Here is a 20,379-nt window from a genome sequence, read left to right as displayed (position 1 = left end):
GGGCATAAATTGTGCGAAATTGATGTCATGTATTATTTTACACATAAATGAATTTACATACATCACACAAATCGATATGATTGTATCATACACCTACAATGGTCTGTGTTATGCCTTGATTCAGTCACTTATTCGAGAAATATAGACAGATCGCGTTGCCCCGTTTCCCCGCCTTTACCTCGAAGAAGGCGAATAAGTATATTAGTGTTATCTAAACAGTAAAGAAGTTTGCTTTCGAAACAGGTTAGATTTTTTTTTAATAGACATGAAGCCATACTTTTTTCAGGCAACTTGCGAGTTTCTATCTAGTTTTAGAAGTTTCTATCAATGGAAAGTATGTAACGCGATAATGTGAAGCTCATAAAAATCTCCTGAAAATAAGGGTAATTTTATTCACACGATTCTCTCTCAATTTTCTTCTTATTTCAGTCAGCAATTAGGTATTTGAATATCAGAGACACGCCGGGTCTTTTTTACAATCAGCCCTTTTCTACGATCTACGAATTCAGGCACATTTTTATATTATAGTTTAGTTTTCTTCCTAAAGCTCAGACAGTAGAATTAATAAAAAATTTAAATTATTGAAAATATTTATATTTTTACGGAAATGAAAGATTTTTAGGAAATATCGATAGCGTAAAAATACAAATACTTTAGAATGTCATACTAATACTTTATTGCAAGGGAAATAAGCCTTGATCCTTCATCCATCCATCTTAGGTCTTCTTGAGGGGCGTAAGTATCTGATGCCATGCACCGAAGTTATTTCAAAACTCTACTTCGTAGCTAGGAGTGGAGTGTAAAGAAAGCCTCGCAGGGAGTTGGAGGACTTCGCATGAGAGTGAGGAGAACACTATGTGATGATTTATTTATTTCTTTACAAAGTTGGAGTTATTCAGAAAAGCAGACGGTTAACGTCTAGTCAAATATAAAAATATGTAATTAATACGAATATTATACTATACATTTCACAAAACCGAACCATATACAGGATAGAATATTATAAACGATTCCCGTTACGTGTCAAAATATACCGGATATAATTTGTATGAATATTATAAGCGTACACAAATCAATGTACAATATAATTTTTTATTCTGCAATATGAAAATAAAGATAAAAGATAGGAACACTCATTAAAATTATAAATACATATCCTTTTTTATTCATTTATTCCATATTGAAACAGTTCATTATAATTGCTTTTATCATATATTGGTCCAGATTCATGCGTTATATTTCACATTAAGATTAAAACATTTGAAGGCTGTTGTCAGCGCTGTGTATATTTACGAGAGAAGCCTCTCTTTCAAGGGCCTTTACATTCATTAAGAAAGACATTTTCTCATTTTGGCTGATTCACTGAAAGTTGAATTCATGCCGGTTGTCAGACAGCTAAGAAATGACACGAAGGCGTCATTTTTCTGACACCTAGTCTTATTCTAGAGCAATGAAGGTTAGGTAAGGTTAGAGTGACTGTCCTGAGTTGACACCATAGGGTTCATTGAGATACCGAAAAGTGGGTTAGGCCGTCCAAACCTACTGCTTCATGAACCATTTTCAAGAAAGGCAACTGACTCAAATAAGTTCTCCTCCTGGCAAGAGCTGAGCAGTGACACAAGATGAGACAGCGTCTCCTCCTACTCCTTCCACTACGAGAAGTGCTACAATAATCGTGTTGCACAGGTAGGCCCAATCGCTCCAATATTAGATATAGGCTACTGCAAAACAAATAAGATCGGTGAATAATCGTAGACCTTCCGAAGATATTATCTCACTTTAAAGTCTTTCTCATCAAAATCTTTGGGACTGTTACAGGACGCTGGCTAGGCAACAGCAGTGTCCTGTAACTGCCACAACGATTTTGCTTACAGAAGCCCTTAAAAAGTGATTTCGGAACATTTACGATTGTTTACCGATTTTATGTGTCTTACAGTAGCCCGTATCTATTATTCGAATAGAGTCCTCAATTCGCGTAAATGATAAATTTTTCAAGACACTTGAAAGAGGAGCCCCTAGCTATGAAAATTTTTGTAATTTAAACTACAGCCTCTTTAATCAGCCCTTTTATAATGACTGACAAACACCGCACATGGCCCCATAACCTGTTATAAATAATGCACATGCTGTATGCATGATGCATACTTTATGTATGTGTTATGTAAATGTAACAAGCATTCAATTTAAATCATATTATATTTGAGTCAAATTGAAAAACCAACAACAACTATTTGACATTATATGCATCATGTTTTACTTGTGTGTGCAGTGCAAAGCTAAATAGGACTTGTCTGTGTCTATGTGGATGTCTATTAATTTGACGGACAGTGCTTAACAACTGCAGTCTAAACTCATGAATATATACAGTGTCTCCGAAAACATTCGGCGAAAATTTTATCAGTAATAAAATCATTCAATGAGATCAAGTATTGAACTCGAATGTATTTACCATTCGAGTCCAATACTTGAATACAGAAGTTGACATCTATATTGTTGAGGACCTTGATTTTCTGAACATGCCTGTAACGTAGAAGGGTTGATAAACTTGATCTGCGGGTGAATAATTTTTAATTATGTCATAACTTTCAATTAGAAGGGAACAAAGGAAAATTTTGAGTGAGAAAATCTGGACAAATGAAGCTTTTGGATCCAAATGGACAAATAAAGCATTTTATAAAAATTCGCTTTTGAAGGGGCTATTTTCTCATAGTTGAATAACTCTGTTGCTATCTTCTAATAACGTTGATCTCACTTGAATTATGAATCATCCAATACAAACAACAATAAATTTGAAAGTGCTAGCATCAAACACATGATACGCTTGAATAGAGTCAAGTTATCATTTTATAATATAGAATACTTTGTTATATACTAATAATATCATTGTCAATAACAGATACACCATACTATGGCTACTAATAACATGCATACAGATTGTAATTTTCAAGATTGTAAATAGACATTTATTATGTAATTGAACAATGATAACCCAGTCAAATTGATTAACACAACTCCATTAAGCACATCATAAATTGAAAAGGTTTGCATATGACGAGTTTTAAACGCATGAAATTTTTGACCCAAGATAAGTGAGAATGAGTATTGTCGAAGGAGCCAAAATGCAAGTTGAGTAATGGGTTAGTTCAAGATATAAAAGCAGCACTTCATCAAATGATTTTCTCAATACACGTGTGCAAATGGGAAAGACCTTTTAAAAATAAAAGCTGTTGTAATTTCAGAAAAATAAGATATGTTTCTAAATATTTAAAACGGTAGCTTCGAAAGAAATTTGGCACACAACACCCCAAACTATAAAATCATTGTGTTTGCAATAAAGTCACTAGCGAGAGATTTTTTCTCGAAACGAGGTTATTGGAAGCTCTGCTGAGTTTTTATAATTTATCACCATAAACCTTAGATCATGAAAGATTCTTAGTCCATTATGTTAAATTTTCAAAATAGATAATTTGGCAATAGTCACCCATTTTGGAGTTTACTCCTTAAGAGTCCATTTTTATATAAGACACCCGGTATGAAGAAAATATGGGGAGTAAAATCTGATGATCGAATGATCTCGTTACGTTTTTGGAGCGCAATTTACGGTGTGCACCTTTCAATTTTTAGTAATGCGTGTAGAATAACTTGTATACATATGCGCTGTCAACAATGCACCTATTATTTGAAACTGACAATAACTTGACGGACACAGCACACAGTGTAGTTGTTACACAACAATACAAAATGACTGCCAACGAACCTCTTACATCGTCTTCGGATTATCATATATAAATTATACTATATAAAACATATAACAAACAAAGCATCTTTTACTTGAAACTGGCAAAAGCCTGACGGACACAGCAGACTATACAAAACTAAAGGAATAAACTCCAGTCGTGCGTCGGAGCTGATACACACACCATTTTTCATCAAAAATTTCAACATCCGTTTATATATTCCTGCTAATCTAACTTGGATCATCCTGTATAAAATAATAGTTGTAATTTTACTTGTTAAAGTGTATATTCACTTCTAAAAACTATATACCGTATAACTTATCGCATACACACGCTAAAATATAATAATATAATATTGATGCGTGAAATGTTTCAAGTTAATGTTGTCAATTGTATTTTCTATTCTATGCCAAACCTAATGTTCATGTTCAATGTTCAATGTATTCATGTTTGGTATTGTTGTTGTTGTTGTTGTTGTTGTTGTTGAATGAATTTATTCTGCTTATTGTTATAGGCATGCTATATGTATCTTCTATTGTTTGAATAATTTGTTGGATGATTTTCACTGTTTTGTTTGTTGTATTACTGTTCAATGTTCAATGTTAAAAATGTTGACTATTTTATACATTATTATGTATTATTTTACTAAATATTACATGTTTTGTATTAATTTTCACTTGTTGTTTCGATTGGTTGTTTGTTGAATATTGGAACTAATTATTATTATCAATTGTTTATTGTTTATTGACGTTTTGAATATCGTTGTAAAGTTTAAACGTTTGTATTAAGATCAAATGATTTCGAATTTAAAAATCAAAACATGAATTATGAAATTTTTTTCATTCACTTCGATCGAGAAAGTTATGGTCCGAAAAATTTCGCGATTATTTCGTATAAATTGATTCTTAGGACAAATTATCTACTGGGTAAATAACTAGTCATCAGAAATTGGTTCTCTGGTTTATAAAAGATTAAGCAATTATAATTATGATTTTTTTTTTTTAAATATCTTACACTTCTAATGTAAGCTACCAAAAAAAATGGACAACACCAATAGTATCAACTCAAATAGTGTCAGCTTAACTCAACTAAGCTAGCCAAACGTAATCACGTTTGTGTGTTCTGTATACACAAACATACAAATAACAAAGACACGAAGAGCTTACATATAATTTGTGACACTCACATAGATCATTAGTGGCAGAGTTGATTAAGTCCTATACTAGATATCTAGAGGACCTGGGTTCGAGTTCCAACTTCTGTGTAATTTTTTCGTGTCTTTCTATTCATTCAAATGAAAATACGTAATGTGCGTTTTCCATTGAAGTGTACAATCTCACTCTCATATGTTAAGTGGTATAATATATTAAGATAACAAAAGTTCTTAAAAGTATCAGATATGAGAGACTTTGACTTATAAAGTACGCAAAAAATTGTATTTTTTTAAAAATATTTTATCGAGCAAATACAAAAACATTTAATCTTACTTACGAATGACATTCTTTACGTAAATTGCAGAACTGAAATTACCTGTAACAAAAAAAAAAAACACAAATTATTATACATTTGTCAATTTTAATAAAATTAAAATAAAAACTTAAATGCAATTACAAAATCAGTTGATTTTGAAATACCCTTTTCAATTCAGGATGAACCAAGTATGGAATCAATTCTTAAATCGAATTGGAATTAATTAGCTGAATCGAATCTCTTTTAATAAAGAAAAATATATCTTTCTACGTATAATTATAATAAATATTCCATTGACTAATAATAATTATTTGCAATTATGAATAATCAATAAAACAATAGGAAATTTTTAATATTTAAAAAAAAATGCATTTTAAAAATATTTATTGTTCGTATTTTATGTTTAAAAGAGTCATATTTGTGGTATGCATGTTGAAATAAAACGCGTGGCTACAAAAACAATAGAAATAAAAATTCATTTTGGTAATAATCATAAAAAAAATATAATAATAATTAATAATAGGTGATTCATTGTTTTTAATGGACTGTAGGTTGATTAATCATTGCAAAATTATTTTTAATTTGAACCAAATAATCAATTTTTGATGAAATTTTTTATACCATGTATATATGAAATATACATATTAAACCATGTATATGAAATATACTTAGTATATTAAGCTTAGTCCCAAGTTTGTAACGCTTAAAAATATTGATACTACGAAAAAAATTTTGGTATAGGTGTTCATAGAATCACCTAATTAGTCCATTTCCGGTTGTCTGTCTGTCTGTCATCACGATTACTCAAAAACGAAAAGAGATATCAAGCTGAAATTTTTATAGCGTGCAGAGGACGTAAAAAGTGAGGCCAAGTTCGTAAATGAGCAACATAGGTTAATTGAGTCTTGGGTTCGTAGGACCCATCTTGTAAGCCCTTAGAGATATAACAAAAGTTTAAATATAAAAAATGTTTCTTATAAAAAATTAACAACTTTTGTTTGAAACATTTTTTCGTTTACCCGTGAGAGTGCAAATAATGCGCAAATTGTATAGTATGTATGTTATGGCTATATCAGTTATAATTGTGTGACATATATGTATGTGTAATGTGACAGAGTATTCAACACTGTCTATATATACATGGTATTTCAACAATTAACTCAGTCAATTGTTTGTTTTCACTTGTTTTCTATTGCAGTGAATATCCTTACATAAGTAATTTATTAGCGAATTGCCGAAGGAAATGGAGCTATTGTTTTTGTACTGATGATGGAATTTTGAAAAAAATTTCTTCAAATATTCATCGATCTTACCTAATGGCTGTCAAAAATGACCATCGTTAAAATTTATATATATATATATATATATATATATATATATATATATATATATATATATATATATTTATGTATGTATCTCAGTGTCATACGTTTATGTGTCTGTAAACTCTCTAGCGGTCGCAAGTCCGATTTGAATAAAATTTGGTATCAAGAAGGGTTGCAGTATTTGAAAGGCCAAGTTAATGAGAAAAATCAATAGATAAACAAAAGGTAGGGGGTGCGACAAGTACAAAATTTAGAATTTTTTCAATATAAATATATATTTTTGTATTGTTTGATGAGTTTTAAACAAAAAAATATTCTTGTAATTTTTTCTCTAGACGCTTAAATTTGGAAATAAAACTTCTTGGATAACTAAAAATGCAATATTCGATTTTAAGAAAAATGTATTATTTTTTCAATCTTTGAGGGAATTCGCTTAGGTAACGCATCTTCTATGCTATGAATTTTATTTTATATAAACAAGCTTAAACTGATCAAGAAGATTTCTTTATTAAAAAGATATAATTACTTACAATACATGCATACATACATATTTGATCAATGTTATATTGAATCTGAGCTCAATTCAGCTCAAATAGACGTACGTACAATTTCTATTTAATATGATCAAATAAAATTGTATTTGCAAATGTAAATTACATTTCGAATACCATCTATATTGTAATTATATTAATAACTAAAGCTAGACATACATAACTCTGCTATAGTATTCTAATGTTCTATAAGCCTTCTGTATGCTATCTTTGTCTACATCGTATGACTTAAATCTATTCTACCATACATTGTAAACAATATGAAATTGGTGATCTAAGTTAAAGCTAGTTTACACTGATGTATGTGTTAAAAATATGAGATAACTCCTTTCAAATACAATGCGTTAAAAAAAGTTGACTGAAACGAAAGTTGCTGATTTGTCAATTGGATTTAAAGAATGATCCATAGAATGATTCAAAATCGGTTCAGTTTGGAAAATCCTCTAAGGAAAAAGATAATTTTTAATGGAGAGTTCTTAGATATCTTTCAAGTGCGAGTTTAGAGTTACGTACGTTAATTTCACTGTTTTCTATAATCAAGTATCAGATTTCAGTGAATAAATTTATAGGCTATGAGATGTTGTCAATTTGTGCCATTCACCAAAAATTTTTTATAATCGTATCAGTTTTAGAGAAGAGCTTGTGTCAAAAATCCAAAACGAATTTGCTGTGATAAAAGAATCATTCATGAGAATGACCAATCAAAACAGCTCTAAGAAAATCTTCTGTAAATAATCACGTTTAAATCTGAAACATCTACAGCAGTTTGTCTTACGGATTTATGGATGAAACTGAACGATAACGACATAAACATCAAGTCACAAAAAGAATAGAAAAAATTCTTAAAATGGGAGACTCTTCTGCAAGACTAGCGAAAAATCAATTATGGAAATTCTTAAGATATAGTTTTTGCCGTCTGCTAAACTTGGGAGAAAACAATTTTGGAGGTTCCAAAAATGATATTCAGAAGTAGAATGGCGCGCAGAAGACTTTTAAGATAATAGGAGTCATCTCGAAAATCGTTGAGGTAACGAAATTACTGAACACGTTAGAGAAAAAAGTTTATCTATTGAGTTGATTTAAAAGGAACATATCCACTAGTAACGTCCTACATGGGTATCGCCATAGAGATTACATATAAAACTTTGTTTTGCTAAAAGGAGATGGACAGATTTTCATTTCACTGTCAAATTTTGTCATGGTATCCAGTCAAGTTTAACATTTTTATGGGTAATATGGCCAATTCGACAGCAGGATTATCCCCTATTGAACGTTCTTTCTCAAGTTTCTATTTTTACTTTGGAAAACTTTCCACTTTAGGTCAATTCACCCGTACTGTGTGATTTCTAAGAGGTCATATTGTAAACAGTAATTTAGGATGCACAAATCTCCATATGCATATTACATATAATACGTATTATATTTTACACACAATGTTTACAATTCAAATACTCTAACATATAGTATAGTATAGTATATGAAATCATTATAATTCATGTATGCACAGAAGCTTACATATCGTACACAATTTACTACAAATAGTCATATCTGGAACTATAGTACTGGTAGTATGTAGTCATCGTATACATAACTAATGTCTGAAGTTGTTAAATTACACCTGCTTCAATGCATTTAGACAACTATACTATAATACCATAGAATAGTGCACATATATGTATGTAATGTATGTCTACCATAGAGTAGGAAGAGTAGGACGTGTTGTACCTTGAATCACACGTATTTTTTTTTCAAAGGAAAATAGAAGACAAATTTTGTGTGTCAAATCATGTTCTACTTAATTCACTGCTAATGGGTGAGTATTTTTTATGCCATAATTCAGTCTTGCTTATTCAAACTTGACCATCTATTAACGATTGCAGAGGTACACGGAAAAGGTGTTTTTAATTTTGGACCAATGGACAAGCAAAAATGGAAAGAACAAAGTGACATTCACCCTGAGCCAACTCAAAATGCAATTGTAGCTGTAACTGGACTCTATGAGAAGACGATGATGTATACGTTCTATTCGATGAAGCTGTTCCATCAGAGAACTATTTTTGACTAAAACGATTTGGATAAAAATCATTAAACAAGTTTTTTTGGGCCTAAATATTATCTAAAAACCTCTCAAAATGAACAAATGACATTTAGTTATCCAGGCACATGCTGTCCAATGTTTTTAAATCGAGAATTTTCGAATTCAAAGTCAGAGAAGGTCATATTTTAAAAACCATACTTTTGATAAATATAATGATTCGACAGGTGCGACAGTCTTTCCTACTTCATAACTCTGTGCTTTAATGATTATTTTGATACAAACTTAAATTCAAGTTAATAAACTATATATTGTATTGTTAGTCTGTATAGAGGTCCGTCTGTCGGTCTGTCTGTCTGGTATGCTCTTGCATAATTAACCCTTAAAGTTATTTGCAATAATATTCAAATCTTTGTGTTGAATTATATCTTTCAAAGTAAATTTTATTATAATATGTTTCAATTACAAAATAGATGGAAATCTATAATTAACATTTAGCCCTGTTAGCATTTTTCCGTCGATTACCTTATTAAATATCTGAACCAAAAACTTCGAACTTTTGACTTTAACTTATAATTGGCTTATATTTCTTAAAAATACATGATATAGAACTTAAACTCTGGAATTTATAATTCGATGTGCTATCTTCCCGCTATAGTTGTGATGGGCTGGTGTAGTGCGTGGCAAATGCATGAAGGAGGTGCACTCAGCCTCTGAAATTGGAGAGCAGATAAATGAAATTATGAGCAGAAAGGTGGTAAAACCCATATATGGTATCACAATGGGCTCTATAGCCTAAGTATGTCCTTCGTAGACAGCAAACATAACTTAATCTAATCTAACCCATTTGCTTGCATCAAATGGTAATTCATTATACAATTTACCAACTTTTTTCTTGCAAGCTACACCCATAAAATTGCACTTAACAAAAATAATCACGTAAATTGATATATAAAAAATAAAACACAAAAGAAGATGTAAATGAACTAAAAACGAGGTTTATTGTTTGCATTGACAATATTATCAGTAATCATGCATGACCACAGAAGTGTTAAACACGCATGCATAGCATAAGCAGAGCACTATTTGTTACAATTAAATGAATTTAACACTTAATTTATTATTCAAGATTAAGGTAGTTCTCATGTAAATTCACTTCACATGAATATTTCAATCTGTACCTACTTAGTGAAATATTCTTTAAATAAAGTTTACACGAAAATTTCTTGTCTCGGCGATATTTTTTATTCGATCGAGTTTAACTCTTAAAGTATTCTCTATGAAGGATCTGAAATCGTTTCGATAAAATTAACAATAGTTTATTTTCTGGTTTTTTTCGTCTCGCTAAATGGGATGAACGAGCAGGATTATGGTTGGAAAGATTATGGCTGAAATTATTTTTATCTTATTTTCAACTTTGATGATAAATTTTATTCTTTTTAGACTTCATGAATGTAGACGAAAATAAGAATAAAATTTTTCGATATCTGCCTTGGTTTTCGAAATTTAATTATATATAAAGAATTAAAGAAAATTTTCAATTTGCCATATTTTGAAAATTACGCCAGATATCGAAAAATTGTATTCTTACTTGTCGTCAAGTTATAACCGAATTCACTATCAATTGAAAATATAGATTTTTTAAATTCGTTTACCAGAAATTACTTCATCATATAAGCTCATGACTGACATATTGATTGTTTTACGTCATTTATGATTTTCCTTATACAGAATAATCTAGGTTAACTTAAACTACGATTATTGTGAGGAAACTACCTTAACAATAAATTTTTCAGGTGTAAAAATGTATATAATTTTAAAATTTACAACAATATTTTGACTGTTTTCATAACTGTGAAAAACAAAATACGTCACACAAAGTGTAGAGAATTAATTTATCCGAACAGCTGTTTATTTCATATAAAATTTATTTGAGTATAAAATAAAAAACCAACAACACTAAAAACGTTCTGCATAGTTTTATTTTTGAAATGTTAGTCATGTTTTGCATGGATACACGTCTATAAATAAACTCTCAACTTAAAATCAATATTCGTAAATAACATAATTATGAGTAAATATTAAATATGGTAAAATTATTTTAAGATTTATTTGCATGGTACTAAAAAGACAGTGGACAAGTGTAGATTGGACTCGTACATCGATGGTTCTGTACTATAGCACAATCTATTGCTGTTTTATATTGATTTATACAATTATTTGACACTCGAGTTATGGGCGAGTATTATCTCACTTGCATTTATGTTGCTCACGCTAGAATTAAAATAAAAGGTATCAAACATCATTCAATAATAACGTAAATTTAGATAAAACTATGTAGAGGTTATGATTTACAAAGTTCAAGAATATTGCCTTTATACCCGATCAACCATAAAATTATATAGATAAATAAAAAAAACTTTCCTCTCATCAAAACGCAAGATCTAATTATTATACCATGTATATATGAAATATACAAGGTATATTAAGTTTAATCCCAAGTTTGTAACGCTTAAAATATTGATGTTACCAACAAAATTTTGGTATATGTGTTCATAAAATCACCTAATTAGTCCATTTTGGGTTGTCTGTCCGTCTGTCTGTCAACACGATAGCTCAAAATGAAAAATGATATCAAGCTGAAATTTTTACAATGTGCTCAGGACATAAAACGTGAGGTCGAGTTCGCAAATAGGCAACATAGGTCAAATACAGTAAACCGGTAGAGATAGAAAAAGATGTTCCTTATCGAAAAATAAACAACTTTTGTTTGAAACATTTTTTTGTTAACATCAGTGTTTACCCGTGAGAGCGCAAATTATGCGCAACTTATATAATATGTATTATATGGGAATTTCAGTATGTGTGACATGTATGTATGTGTAATGTGATAGTATAATCAACACAGTCTATACAGTCTTATGGTATTTTAACAATTAACTCAGTCAATTGTTTGTTTTCACTTGTTTTTCTAATATATTCGATTCTCCTTAGGAGAAAATATTAAAATGAATAATTACTCAAAGTTGAATTATTAAAATATGTAAATAAACATAATTATTATGTAATAATTTTGAAAAATGCTTTTAATAATTACTGCAGCAAAACAATTTTTGTATTCGAAATTATATTATTAATTAATGTCATTTTCACTTAATTCACTCAAGTCACTTAAATTAAAATAATTATGATAATAATAATTTTATGTTTCTCTATAAATAAATAGAAAAATTAGTCCTTGATTTGTTTATTTATTAATTGGCAGATAATTTAATAATTAATGTTCTATTTAGATTTTTAATATATTGGATGATTTTTTAACCCTTTTCTTGCGGTATGCTTAGGATAGCGGGATCGATTCCCGCCGTTGCAACAAAATTAATTCAATTAATAGTTGTGATGGGCTGGTGTGGTGCATGATACATGCATGAAGAAGGTGCACTTAGCCTCTGAAATTGGGAGCTGATTAATGAAATTATCAGCGGAAAGGTGGTAAAGCACATACATGGTATCACAATGGGCTCCATAGCCTAAGTGTAATCTGTCCTTCGCGGACGGCCAACATAACCTAGTCCTTTTCTTTTAAGTCTAAATGGACAAACAGACAAAGACAAACGCCTAGACCGCTCGGCCATTTAGGCTCCGAAAAAACCACAAATTCCCGCGTTTTAGAAACGTTTCAGCCAGTTAAAAATATGAAAACCTATGCGCTGAGGACAAGACACGAAATGAAATACGAATTTTTCGTTGGTGTCTCGTCATTTTGGCAAATATTGAAATACTTTACTGGCAAAGCGAAACGGGATCACCTTTTTTTAGCACAAAAAATATAAATAAGAATTTTAGAATCACTTGTATTTGTTTACTAAGTTTTCATTATGCAAGTAACCAATTATAAATGTTTTGTACTTGAAACATTATTAATTAAATAAAAATCATACAGAGTTGGACGTAAGTGGATATACAGTTATATAAAGGATAAGTTTTATTATTATAAGTAAATTCGTAATTATTTAAAAAGTTGCTAAGCTCTATTTATTTGATAATGACTAAATATACTCTTGTGGATTTTCGTGTTGATCGGTCCCGAAAATCAAGACTTTTGAATAGAAAAAAATTGTCGGTTATCGGTATTAAAACAGGCGGTTATAAAAACGAACCGATTGACCAGAGAAATACATATAAATATTGATTGACCAGAGAAAAACAATAAAAATTAACGATTCGTGATAAAGAATACTTTTTTTTTAAGTGTATGTCGATTTACGCCTCACTTTGTACGTATATTATGAAGAGAAAAGGAAAATTGATTAATTAATTATTATCTGAAATATGTAAATTAAATTTAGTTATGCATGCTATGAGCTATAGCTATGAGCAAGCAATGCTAAAGATGATAAACAAACAAAGTGAATTAAACATAACTTATTGATTAATTTATTATATTCATTCTATTCACAAGAGGTATTATGTATGTATGAAAATTGTGAAAATGGTTGAAAATGTTTGAAAATGCTCTCAAGTTTATTTTTCCCATTATTATTTTGTGTTTATAAATTAATGGTTGTTTTTCTTTCAGTTCTATTCAATCTAATTATTAATTTAAAGGTTCTAAAAACGGGAAGATCCTTACACTCTATAGAACCATCCTTACACCCTACAACCAGAAAAATAAAGTCTATAAATACTTGAACAATTTTAATTATCTTACTACGTTTTTAACCCTTTTAAAAAGATTTTTAATTGAGTTTGAAGTGGTATTCTAGAAGTATATTCCATCACATTTAGAAAACGAACAAAATTCTTGACCAACATAGAAAGGTAAGAGCTAACTTTAATAATTAAGGAAATCAAACTCTTAAAAGCACAAAAGGTTTTGAAGTGATCTGCGTGTTTCATAAAATTCGGGTCTGATACAGCAAAATTAAATTTTTTGGATTTTGATGACGTCATAGAGTTCAAAATTACGATTTTTAGACAACACAAGCAAATTTTATCCGATCTTATTGTAATTTTTTTTGAAATCCACTAATTTTGGGTCATTCTTTTCAGCTGTGATGTCAGTTTTTCGCTAGCTATCACTCATGTGCTCAAATGCGAGACCAGGGCTCCACATTCTTGAAAATATAATAGCTAGGTTAATTTTGATCACAAATTTGAAAAATATGGCCCAAATTTAGTAGGATTACATACTTCGTTTATCAAAATTGGACAAAATTCGGGTCTGATAGAGCAAAATTAAATTTTTTGGATTTTGATGACGTCATAGAGTTCAAAATTACGATTTTTTGACAACACAAGCAAATTTTATCCGATCTTATTGTAATTTTTTTTGAAACCCACTAATTTTGGGTCATTCTTTTCAGCTGTTATGTCAGTTTTTCGCTAGCTATCACTCATGTGCTCAAATGCGAGACCAGGGCTCCACATTCTTGAAAATATAATAGCTAGGTTTATTTTGATCACAAATTTGAAAAATATGGCCCAAATTTAGTAGGATTACATACTTCGTTTATCAAAATTGGACAAAATTCGGGTCTGATAGAGCAAAATTAAATTTTTTGGATTTTGATGACGTCATAGAGTTCAAAATTACGATTTTTTGACAACACAAGCAAATTTTATCCGATCTTATTGGAATTTTTTTTGAAACCCACTAATTTTGGGTCATTCTTTTCAGCTGTGATGTCAGGTTTTTGCTACCTATCACTCATGTGCTTAAATCCTTTTCAGATGTGATGTCATTTTTTCGCTAGCTTAGTTTCACTTAAACTACCGTATTATTTTGAAATAAAATGATAAGAAGACATCGATGTATAAATCTTCGAACCACTTTTCAACAATAATTTTATTCAATTACTCTTATCTACTTTACGTAAATTAATTACACTTTTCATTTCTTAATATTTATTTTTAATTTATTCAGAACGTGATCGTTGGTGACTTTTAAATGAAAACAGTTATATTTAATTTGTTTAGAGTATTTTAGTACTTTAGTACTATAGTACTTGTGTTACCAAACTTAGTGACGCTTTACGCTACACGCTAGTGTATAATTATTCTTACAATAATTGATAGCAAACAAAGACTACCAATTTTATAGCAAATAAAATTGGATATAATGTACCATAGTAAATATAATAATAGTTTATGCATGCATTTACAGAGAGTTCAGAAAATCTTCAATCTTGACGGATTAAATTATCATCTTTTCGAACGAAAGCTGGCGACGTTTATTTAGAGTTTATTTTCTGAATTTTGTATATTTCTAGTCTTATTGATCTTGAAAAATAGTACTTTTTTAAATTGTCTTTAAGTGATTTTTAAATCAGTAATTTTTGCAGTTTTTTTTTCTAGATTTTTAAACCAGCAGTTTTTTCCAGTATGTGAACCAGCAAATCCAACTGCTCTTAAGTACCCAACGAGCTCATACCAAAACCTTGAATATGGAAGAGATTGAAATATCTGAATATGTTTATTACCAATCGGCGGAAACAACAAATATTTTGAAAATGGTAATACAATGGTGGGCAAACATTTAAAAACACTTCGATATAGGATTGATATGTTAAAAACACAAACTTTAACAACTCAAATCAAAAAGTTTTACACCGTAGGGGGCATTAACAAATTTACTGGCTTATAAAGGACATTAAAGTGAAACCCGGTAAAACATGACTTCAAATTGAGGGGAAAAAAAGTTTTTTTTATAATATTTTACGAAAACTTGACGTGCCGAAGCAATTTTGCGTTGAGATTCGTATCAAGTATGTCAAAAACCTATCAAAAAGTAAACTCATGCTTCTGTTAAAAAATTGTGTTGACCAGTGCAATTAAAATTATTGAATATTCAAAATAATTTTTCTCCCTAGAATATTTTCAGTACCCTGTGTACATTTTAAACATAAAATAGAATATAGTATATGTAAACGTTTAATTCATTCACAATGAAGTGTTTCTAAAATAATTGCTATACAGAAGATAAATTAAATTAAAGCTGTCACTTGTCTCTGGTGAATTAATAATAATAGTCAACAAACTACACATAGACAATGAATGAATATTATAATATATATATATATATATATATATAGTATCTACCTACTATATATAATATTCTACCTATGCAAACATATATATACAGAAGCTGAAATTGGAGCGTTAGTTAGCTCATAGTTTAGTCTACGATTCTTCACTAGTAGACTGATGTGAAATCGGCCATTTAATATACGAGCAAGTTTTATATTTGTGTTTGAGTTTATATATTTTTAGTACAAATAAGTGACGAGCTTGGTATAGAGTATAGTCGAATCATTTGTAGACTACAACCGAACGTTGATTTCAGAAACGACACATTTCATTAATTCCCCTAAAGAAGAGTTATCTTCAGTTCGTTTTTGCCTCAACGCCATCCACTTCTTTTAATACACTCCTACATATTTCGGGAGTAATTTCTTGAATTCGTTTCCTTTATTATCTATTCTGAATGGTCTACATTTCTAAACGTCCACTAACATTCCTGCCAAACTTTTTCAATTTGTGGCACCCTGAACATTTGATGTCCAAAAATTCGAGTTTTCAAGCTAATCGAAACTCGCCCATCACTATCAAATGAATAAACAGAAACATCATGTCTATTTAACCGTTTTTAGAACAGCTTTGAAGCACAACTCAAAAAGTTATTATAAGTAGTTTTCGAACACGTACTTAAACAGGCAAGTCAGTCTTAAACAGACATGGCTCCAAAGTAGGGAAGCTTTCCATCCCTGTCCTACTCTCGGTAAATTTGCATTGACGAAAATAATCATTTTACTACAACAAATAAGTGTAGGCGTAACAGATAAAGAAAAATCCTAAATTCTTTTATGTTTGCCATCGATTGCAATCCTTAAATGAGGATTATGATTTAATCGACTATATAATAGTAGGGAAGCCCAAGAGGGGATTTGTGTAGTAACTCGAGCGCGTCAGAAGATATGGGGGGTTCCTTGGACCTTCCTTAGTACCTCCACCAAATATTAGCCCTAAATATGGGGGGCCCGCGTGGGGCAGACGGTCAGATTAGTAAAAACAAAATTGCGATAGGTGACTTAACTCGAGAGCGTCACATTAATATATAGTGGGTTAATTACATGCTAAAAATTGTAATTTCAATAATATGAAAAAATTTTGATCACGCTCGAGTTACTACGGGTAACAAACTTTGCAAGACTCCCATTTCTTTGCGTCTTGCTTAAATCGTCAGATTATTGAAATGTACATTTTTTAGCATGTAACTAACTTACTATATCTTATTCTGACGCGCTCGAGTTAATTCAAATATCGAAATTTCGTTTTTACTAATCTGATCGTCTGCCCTACGCGCTTCCACTCATATTTAGGGCTGATATTTGGTAGAGGTACTAAGGCAGGTTCAAGGAACCTCTCATATCTTAATCTGACGCGCTCCAGTTACTACAAAAATCCCCTCTTGGGCTCCCCTACTATAAGAATCGATGGATTTTCGAATAAAGTTTTGCGTATTTGATTCTAAAGATTACAATATATCTACTAAATTTTTATAACACGATATAATTACGATATTGTCGAAGGGATAAATTTAAAGCTTTCAATTATACAATCGGGTAATGAATCTTCTTGAATGTCTACGCTTAGTATAAACACACAACACTTCAATAAATGTCTCATGAAATGTGCATGTATTGGTAAACTCGTAGTGTTTAATACAGATTGTATGACTTTGATATAATCATTGCCTAGAGTCTGTCGATAGCCATATAAACTTCATATAGGTTGTTAATGGCGTGATGTGACAAGTGAATAGCTTCATTAAATTTGACGGTAACTGATTTACTGCACGAAACCAAAACGATTCTAAATTATAGTTTTCGATATTATAGATATAATCCATAGATTCTTATACTCCAGAAGCTTCCATGACATTACAGCAAGTCAACGTTAGTTTATTATTCGGAACGTTATTTATCTCAAAAGTATGCCCCAAAAAATATAACACTTAAGGATGTATGAGCATGACAACAATGTTTGATTTAAAGGCTCAAAATTTGTTTGTAGGTAGTCTTTTACTCAAAGAATATGTGGTTAAAATTTCAGCTTAGGTATCCGTGCAAATTTTTAAGAAAAAAGTCATTAAAAATCGATATAAAATACATTGGCTCTTATGGAGGAATCTCAAAAAACGACATATTTTGGAAGTTTTTGATAATTTTCATTTGGAATGAATGAAAACAAATTTAAAAAAACAACTTTTTAATAGAAAGTAAACATATTAGCAATGAATTAGAAAAGAAAAACTAAGTGTCACCGTCTATATAAGGGATGTAAGAGCAGGGTAGATTAAGGGTTGAAATTATTTTTATCTTATTTTCAACTATGATGATGAATTTTGTTATAACTTCATGAATGTAGACGAAAAATAAGAATAAAATTTTTCGATATGTGTCTTGGTTTTCGAAATATCGAAAGCTAAATGATTAAACAAAATTTTCAATTTTCGATATTTTGAAAATTAAGCCAGATATCGAAAAATTTTATTCTTACTTTTCGTCTTATATCGTCAAGTAATAATATAAATTTATCATCAAAATTGAAAATATCTATTTTTAAATTTGTGCCCCACTACCATGCTCACGTCCTTAATGATTCCCTCCAGTTAAATATGGCAAGATATTTCAAAACTATGTTATTATCCAACGGAAAATTATTATGACCGTGTCTTGAGAAAAGTTACCGGAACATAAAATTTTCAGAAAATTCCATGCAAGTTTTGAATGTTAACAACGTATTGTTTTTCAATAAAATGACCTTCGATTTAACATTATATAAAATAAAATAATCTTTTAACTAAAATTTTATGTATTTTTAAAATTAATTACCTATTGTGTGAAATTTTAATATTTAATAAACCATAAACCATAATTATTTATTTTGTTCGTTTTAGATTATGTGGATATCGATATTGTGTTTTGTAATATTCTGGCTCAAATTTAAAAAATAAATAATCACAGGAAGGATAGCTTTTCTCATTTTATGGGAAATTACTCCCAGCATAATTGTCTGTATTTTAGAAACTTTTATTAAGTTTCTCCTGCCTTGTTTCTAATCAAATTTTGCAAGTTAATGACCCACCCGATTTCAAATTGAGCTGAAATTTTGATTCTAGAATGTTCAGATTAAGCAGACTCAACTGTACTTTGCTTTCTTTGACGATTCTTTGAATTGAATTGGAATGATGAGTTAATTTTTTTTTTGACAATATAAGACGAAAAGTAAGAGTAAGAATACAATTTTTCGATATCTGGAGTAATTTTCATTATATCGAAAATGGAAAATTATGATTAATAATTAAGATTTCGATATTTAGAAAACCAAGGCAGATATCAAAATATTTTAGTCTTATTTTTCGTCTACATTCATGACTTTGTAACGAAATTCATCATCAAAGTTGAAAATAAGATACAAATTAAGTGTAAACTTGACTTGGCGCTAGTACTACCTTAAGTCTTCTCTTACATTTTTATAGGATATGTGGCACAAATTCGATCATTCACCCAATTATGCATGACAAACTGATATCAAGCAATTTTTACTACACAAATCTTCTAATAAAATTTACAATTTATTACCATCTTTCTCATTAAAATATGTTTCTGAAGAGAGTTACTTAGTTACCACACCTTTTGTAAAGAACAGCAGCAATTTTATATTTACAATTGTGTGTAAAAGTAATAAAAATCATAGGGAATTTCATCACATTTTTTTATTACTTCACAAGTAAACCAACATTTTTATTATTTACGTACGAACGAATGAGTACACAATTGATTACAAAATATTAAAGAAGAAATGACAATAAAATATTATGATTATTAGTTGTTGTACACTAATTGTTTAAGTTAAGATTATGTGGACATGAGTACATGACGATTATGTCATATATGTGGAAAAATTTTTAATTTCAGTTATGTTTTCTAAATTATTATTTACAACTGAAGTATAATAATTAAAAACTTTCTATAAACGCTCCATAAAGTTTGTACATCCTTGTTTGAGTCAAGTTAAAAAGTTATTTTTAATTGAATTAAAACAAAAACTAATTTCACTTTAAGATAAATTATTTTATTTTGCAACCTGCAAACTTTCAACTCCCTATCTTTTACAATTTTTTAGAAAATGGACTTCAAAGTTTTGTTCTAATTTGTGTCCTCACGGGTAAAACGGATCCTAATTTATGTCTTCAC

This window comes from Chrysoperla carnea, chromosome 1, assembly GCF_905475395.1.
Source record: "Chrysoperla carnea chromosome 1, inChrCarn1.1, whole genome shotgun sequence".
NCBI classification, from domain to species: Eukaryota; Metazoa; Arthropoda; class Insecta; order Neuroptera; family Chrysopidae; genus Chrysoperla; species Chrysoperla carnea.
Note: the sequence above shows the minus strand (reverse complement) of the source record.